Consider the following 7,500-nt stretch of genomic DNA (forward strand, 5'->3'; position numbering starts at 1 on the left):
GGCGCCGACCTAGCGGGTCGAGTACTCATAAGTGCCTATGAGGGACACCTATAGGCCTACACATGCATCCAAGGTAACTTTTTTTTTTATATATTCAGGTCCTAATTACCTTGTTTGCTAAGTCTCAATCAGCCCCACGGGCAGCCAGACAATTAACTGTGTTCACGTTACAGATCGAGACCGGAAGGAAGGCTCGGCCAGCCAGCTGATGGATGGGCCTCGACACCGGTGTGTGCATGGTGTGGGAGAATTAAGTAGGGAATAATAATAAGAGCTAGTTGTGGTATATGATACTACTAATAATTTTTTTCTCTTGCTTTTATAGGAGCTGCCGCGGTTTCATGGCGCCATAACTCTCTAAGTGTCATCTATAACAGCTGTACCCTCACGTTCAAGAATGGCCCTGCCCTATACTTAAGCAGCCTCGATCGATCATATAGCCACCAGCGCAGCACACTACAACACGCCTGCGTGCTGCACGATTATGACTGATAAATAAAAATAAAATGATTGTGCAGTTATCTTTCCTTTTTCCTATTAGAGAGTAAGGAAGAAAAATGTGAAAATAAAGTGGAAACCGGAAGACTCTGAGATGAAACAAAGAAAGACCCGAGGGAAAAAAAATAATTATATAATAAATATTAAAAAAATATGGGAGAAAATGAAAAAAAATGACAAGGAAAAATAAGAGAAACTAAATACGACAACGAAGAAAGGTAAGAATATTTATCATAAATGACTAGATTTGCCTTCGACATGACTTGATTTGAGGATGCTTTAATCGTTCTTTAAAGAATGCATGCATGCATATGGTTACCATATGGTGAACTTAAAGGAGGCAAGGGAGTCGCGCAGCCTCCCTCCCTCTTCTAAGTAATTAAATTTCCATCATATGTATCGTATCTACTAACTAAATAGTAAGAACTAATGATCGAGTTAATTCTGCATGACACGTACGTACGTCGATTCAATACAAATTAAGAATGAGAAGAATGAAGAGAATGGATGGTTGCTTACAACTGACAAAAATCAAATGTGCCACCCATCTATAAGCTCATAATGGCACTATGCATAAAATAAATATCGATAATAGCGATGCTGCCTCTATTAATGGCTGCGCAATAACGACCGTAGTCTTCAAGAGTTGGCCCTATAATTGGCTTACATAGAAAACATGAGTAACTAGAAGGCTATGAGAGGACGATCGATTAATAGGGTGACTGGAACAATGAATTAAGTAACACAATTAATGCTGCATATATATATATATATATATATATATATATATATATATATATATATATATATATATATATAAGTGCAAATGTGCTGGGGACATATATATACTCGGCATCTATAGCCATCAATATGTTTAATTGTACACGTACGTACAGCTACCTGGAAGCCAGGGGGGTAATACATGCAGTGCTATTAATTAAAAAGGAAAATACTATAAATGAACATCCACTAATTTATGCTATTACACTTGTGATATGAATGAATGAATGTGAATATGATTTGATATATCTATATATCTATCTGTCTATCTATCTATTTGTACAATAAACATCATTTATTAGCTTCTCTAACTTATCCGGTTGTGAAAGAAAACATAAAATGATTGGAACATGAACGGTCGAAAGGCTTCTTGTACACGTTGTCACCACGGCTCAGTGAGCTAAGGCGCTGTTGATCCGGAGTCCACAGGGAAGACGATTCGAACCCCGCTGGGCCCGGTATGTCTATATTAGGCTTAAGTTAGGTTAAGGGCATAGAGTTCTATCACCCACGACATGTCAGTCATTGAGTTAAGTCTACAGCGCTAAGATCACTGAGTCGTGGTGACAATTTAACAATTATTTGTAACTCGTCCGCACTAGTCCGTCACGCGGCCTCAAACGGATTTTTGTAACTCGATCGATCATATCGTCCGCACTAGTCCGTTACGCTTACGGCATGTCTGAAAGTTCTGCATGCAATTAATTACTGATGTACATATGTACAATATAATTGGAATTATAAATCAGGCGACTCGCATTTAAAAATTAACAGCATAGGAATAATAAACAGCGAAGCGGACACTTGTGGACCCAAAATAGACGAAATGATACTAGTCCGATACGCGTCCGGCACGTTAGAAACTTCTGCGTACGGGTCCATATTAATTGCAATCATATCTCAGGCGACCAACATTCAAAAATTAAAAGCAAATATCTAACAACAGGAATTTAACAATCAAAGCGGACACTTGTGGACGCAAAACAGACAAAACGATGTCTGCTTCACGTCTATACTCGTCCACTGCCGGCCGGGAAGCCATGTCAATATTATTTTTTTCTTATATTTTCATGCAGAAGAAAATATAAGACGAGGAGGAGGAAGAGGAATAGGAGGAAGAGGAAGAAAAGAGAAGAAAAAGAAGATGAAGTAAAAGACGAAAAAGAGGAAGAAAAGGAAGATAATGAAGAAGAAAACAAGAAAAAGAGGAAGAAAAAGAGGAAGAAGAAGAGAAAGAAGAAGAAGAAGAAGAAGAAGAAAATTACGAGGTTTACCATTGAGAGAGAGAGAGAGAGAGAGAGAGAGAGAGAGAGAGAGAGAGAGAGAGAGAGAAGAAGAAGAAGAAGAAGAAGAAGAAGAAAAACAAAAATACGAGAGGGTTGACCATTGAGAGAGAGAGAGAGAGAGAGAGAGAGAGAGAGAGAGAGAGAGAGAGAGAGAGAGAGATCATTGTAGACAAATTATACTAACAGACTGTAAATAATTCTTTGTTGGGGAGAGAGAGAGAGAGAGAGAGAGAGAGAGAGAGAGAGAGAGGGATAAATATGAACGTTCCCGATTTCAATAACCTCTCCTCCTCCTCCTCCTCCTCCTCCTCTTCCTCCTCCTCCTCCTCCTCCTCGTCCAAAACAATAAGAAAACAAAACAAACAGATGACAAACGATTAGAAGGGAAAGCGGATTAGGGGAAACGCCTCTCTCTCTCTCTCTCTCTCTCTCTCTCTCTCAATATGGCTGATTCGATACGGTCAGTTGCTGCCTTTCTTATTAATTTTACGGAGGAGGAGGAGGAGGAGGAGGAGGTGGTAGTAGTAGTAGTAGTAGTAGTAGTAGTAGTAGTAGTAGTAGGAGGAGGAGGAGGAGGAGGAAATGGTGAAAAAGGAAGAAGAAAAAGAAGAGGAAGTAGAAGAACAAGAAGAAGAGAAAAAGAGGAGGAAAAGGAGAGGAAAAGAAGGAAAAAAAGAAGGAAGAAAGGAAGAGAGAAATGGAAAGGAGAGAAGAGAGGAAGGAAGAAAGAAAAGGGAGGAAAAGAAAGAAAGAAGAAAAAGAAGAGGAAGAAGATGACAATGATGATGAAGAAGAGGAAGAAGAAAACAAAGAAGAAGAAAAAGACGAGGAAAACAACAATAACATCAATAAAAGTAGTAGTAATAGTAATAGTAGTAGTAGTAGTAGTAGTAGTAGTAGTAGTAGTAGTAGTAGTAACAGTAGAAGTAATAATATATATCCAGAATCACACCCATCCATATACGAAAATCCTCTATCCTTACACCCAACCTTCCTTTCCTTCCCCTTCCCTTTCACACCCATACCCTCCCTTCCTCCCTTCCCTTCCCTTCCTTCCCCTTCACGCCCATACCTATCTCCCTTCCTCTCCTTCCCTTCCTTCTTTTCATCCTTCCCCGTTTCTTTCTCTCTCTTCGTAAGTTTTGTTATTTCTCTCTTCTCTTCCATATCGTTTCCTTTCTCTCCTTTCCTCCATTCACTCTCTCCTTCCTTCCTTCCTTCCTTCCACTCCCTCCCCTCTTTTATTAGCCACGCCCACATCGCAGCCTGCCCTTCCTAGCCTCCTCCGCACATGCGCCGCCCTCCGCTAGGCTAATGGACCACCGCGCAGCTGTTTCCCGCCCGCCACTCACGGTTCGCGCGCTAACCCCAACTTCGCGGTTCTTGGGTTTCGCGATGTGCGGGATGATTTGAATGTTTGAATTTTTGGCGGTTTTTTTTTTTCTCCCTCCCTGGTTGACTTTTTTTTCTTGTTTGTCTTTTGTTCTGGATGTTATGTTACGCTCAAGATTACCTTCGGATATTTTGTTTTTGTTTTCTTTATTTTCTTTATTTTCTCTCCTACCTCGTTTTTTTCTTTTCTTCTTGTTTTCTTTGTTTTTGTCTTTTGTTTTGGTTGTTATATTACATTCTTAGCTTACCCTCGTTTCTTTTTGTTTTTCTTTTTATTATTTTCTTTATTCTCTCTCTCTCTCTCTCTCTCTCTCTCTCTCATCTCGTTTTCTTCTTTTCTTCTTTGTTTTGTTTTGTCTGGGTTGTTTTCTTTGTGTTTTCTTTGCCTGGTTTTGTTTTCTTTCTTAACCTTAATTTTTCTTCTTTTGTTTTACTTCCCTTGTCTTTATTTTTCTTCTTTTTTGTCTTCTTTCCTCTTGTCTTGTTTCTTTATCTTCGTATCTTTCTTTCTTTTTATTTTTTGTCTTCTTTCCTCTTGTTTTCTTGTCTTTCTTGTCTTGTTCCTTCCTTATTTTCTTATCTTTTCTTTTCTTTATTTCTTATTATTTTTCGTGTCTTTTCTTTCTTTCTTTTCTTTTTTCCTGTTTTGTCTTCCTTTCTTTCATTATTTTTCTTTACATTTTTTAATACTTTTTCTCTCTTCCTTCTTTTTCTTAATTTTCTTTCCTCCTATTTTCCTCTTTCTTCGTTTTCTTGTTCTTTTTCTTCTTCTCCCTTCTTTCTTTCCCTCCCTTTCCTTTCCTTCCTCCCATCTTTCTCTCCTCATTCCTATTGCGCCCTTCTTCTTTTTCCTCCCTTCTTTCTCTCCCTATTCCTATTCCTCCCTTCTTTCTCTCCCTCCCTTTTCTTCCTTCTCTCCATCTTTCTCCCTCCTTTCCCTCTCTTTCCTTTCCTTCCTCCCTTCTTTCTCTCCTCATTCCTATTTCTCCCTTCTTTCTCTCCCTCCCTTTTCTTCCTTCTCTCCATCTTTCCCCTCCTTTCCCTCCCTTTTCTACCTTCCTCCCTTCTTTCTCTCCTCATTCCTATTTCTCCCTTCTTTCTCTCCCTCCCTTTTCTTCCTTCTCTCCATCTTTCCCCTCCTTTCCCTCCCTTTCCTTTCCTTCCTCCCTTCTTTCTCTCCCTCCCTTTTCTTCCTTCTCTCCATCTTTCCCCTCCTTTCCCTCTCTTTCCTTTCCTTCCTCCCTTCTTTCTCTCCTCATTCCTATTGCTCCCTTCTTCTTTTTCCTCCCTTTTCTTCCTTCCTCCCTGCTTTCTCTTCTCCCTCCTTCTTTTCCTTTTCTTCCTTTCCTTTCTCTTCTCTCTTGTCTTTATCATTTTCTTCCTTTCTTCTAATTATTTTTTTCTTCTTTTTTCCTCGTTTTCTTCCCTTTGTTTTGTCTTGATTTTGTCTTGATTTCGATATTTTTTCTTTCTTTTCTTCCTTTTGATTTTCATATGTTTTGTTTTCTTTTTACTTTTTCTTCATTATTTTCTTCTTTCTCGTTGTCTTCTTTTTCTTCTCTTTCCTTCCTCCTTTCTTTCGTTTTTTGTGTCTTCCTTTTCTTCTTTATTTTCTTTTCCTTTTCTTCGTCGGTTCTCCGTTTTTTTTTCTTCTCCTGTTTTTAGTCCTTATTGCTGTTTTCTTTATTGTCTTCCTTTCTTTCCTCTTCTTCTCTTTCTCTGTTTCTTTCTTCCAATGCCTTCTTTTCTTCCTTTATTGTTTTTCTCTTTTTCCTCCACTTTCCTTTCTTCTCTTTTTTTTCTTCTTTCTTCTTGTTATATATTTTTTTCCTTTATTTTCCTCGAGTTTTCCCTTAATTTTCTTTTTTCTTTATATTGTATTTTTTGTTTTCCTTCTCTCTCTTTTCCTCTTTCATATTTTCTTCGATCTTATTTTCCTTCTTTTTTCATTTTTTCCTCCTTGCTTTCTTTCTTTTCCTTCCTTCCTTCCTTTCCCGTCACTTTTCAAACATTTTCCTTCAGTATTTTATCTTTTCTTCTTTCATATTTTCTTCGATCTTATTTTCCTTCTTTCTTAATTTCTTCCTCCTTGCTTTCTTTCTTTTCCTTCCTTCCTTCCTTTCCCTCACTTTTCTTTTATATTTTCCTTCAACTTTTTCCTTTCCATTATTTTCAACTTCATTTTCTTCCTTCAGTATGAGAGGAAGAGGAGGAGGAAAGAAAAAGGAGGAAGGGAGGAAAGGAGGAAAAAGGAAAGGAGGGAGAGGTGGAGAGAAAAACGGTAGGGAGGGAGGGAAAGGAATAAGGGAGGGAAGGAAAGGGAGGGTGTAAGAGAGAGAGAGAGAGAGAGAGAGAGAGAGAGAGAGAGAGAGAGAGAGAACTAATAAACTTTGACAGAATTACCATAATAGATCTTTAATCTCTCTCTCTCTCTCTCTCTCTCTCTCTCAGGGTTATGGGAAACAAAAGGTGAGAGAGAGAGAGAGAGAGAGAGAGAGAGAGAGAGAGAGAGAGAGAGAAGGAAGGAAAGGGAGAAAGGGAGGTTGACAAGGAAGGAAGGAAGGAAGGAAGGAAGGAAGGAAGGAAGGAAAGAAGAATGGAGGAAAAAACAGGAGGAAAAGAGGAAAAGATGGAGAGAAGGAGGAAGAAAAGGAAGGGAGAGGGGGAAGGGAGGAAGGAGAAAGAAGGAGGGAGGAAAGAAAGGAAGAGAGAGAGAGAGAGAGAGAGAGAGAGAGAGAGAAGACAGAGAAGACAAGGAATGAGAGTAGAGAAACGATGATAAATGGAGGAATAAAGGAGGAGGAGGAGGAGGAGGAGGAGGAAGGACCAATGAGAGGGCTCGGAGCTGTGATGTTAATGGCGAATATTTGTTCCGAAACGAGTGGGCGGAGCTTCGAACCCTCCCTCCCCTCCCCCCCCTCTCTCTCTCTCTCTCTCTCTGGCACTCCCGCGAGACAAGTGTACAGTGTCGCGTCTCGCTCCCGTCTAAGTGAAGCTTCGCCCGGGTTCCAAAAAAGTGGTTCAGAACTGTTTCGGAGCACTTAAACGGTTCACGAGTGTTCATAAGTGGTTCATAAGGTTGTTAAGTGGTTAAAAGTTGATTATAAGTGGTGGGAAGCGGTTTAAGTGTTGCTTTTAAGCGTTCTGGAGTGATTTAAGTGGTTTAGTGTTGCTTATAAGTGTTCTGAAGAGATTTAAGTGGTTTAGCGTTGTATATAAGTGTTCTTGAGTGATTTAAGTGGTTCAGTGTTGATTATAAGTATTCTGAAGTGATTTAAGTGGTTTAGTGTTGATTATAAGTGTTCTGAAGTGATGTAAGTGGTTTAGCGTTGATTATAAGTGTTTTGGAGAGATTTAAGTGGTTTAGTGTTGATTATAAGTGTTCTGAAGTCATTTAAGTGGTTTAGTGTTGATTATAAGTGTTCTGGAGAGATTTAAATGGTTTGATTATAAGTGTTCTGGGGTGGTTTAAGTGGTTCAGTGTTGATTATAAGTGTTCTGAAGTCATTTAAGTGGTGTAGTGTTGATTATAAGTGTTCTGGAG

At 39.1% G+C, this 7,500-nt stretch overlaps 1 protein-coding gene and 1 long non-coding RNA gene across 51 annotated transcripts in view; one reads left to right on the plus strand and one right to left on the minus strand.

The window, feature by feature from the left end:
* LOC126987300 (transmembrane ascorbate-dependent reductase CYB561-like) overlaps nucleotides 1-7,500 on the minus strand; it is a 99,685-nt gene that overhangs the window by 48,912 nt on the left and 43,273 nt on the right. The window lies entirely within an intron of this gene.
* The window catches only part of LOC126987304 (uncharacterized), a 1,446-nt gene continuing 836 nt past the window's right edge, over nucleotides 6,891-7,500 (plus strand). The window contains exon 1 of the long non-coding RNA XR_007740696.1: nucleotides 6,891-7,034. This is a non-coding gene — a long non-coding RNA (uncharacterized LOC126987304). The remainder of the gene's footprint in view (nucleotides 7,035-7,500) is intronic.

The sequence above is a fragment of the Eriocheir sinensis genome, chromosome 64 (genome assembly GCF_024679095.1).
Source record: "Eriocheir sinensis breed Jianghai 21 chromosome 64, ASM2467909v1, whole genome shotgun sequence".
Classification (NCBI taxonomy): Eukaryota; Metazoa; Arthropoda; class Malacostraca; order Decapoda; family Varunidae; genus Eriocheir; species Eriocheir sinensis.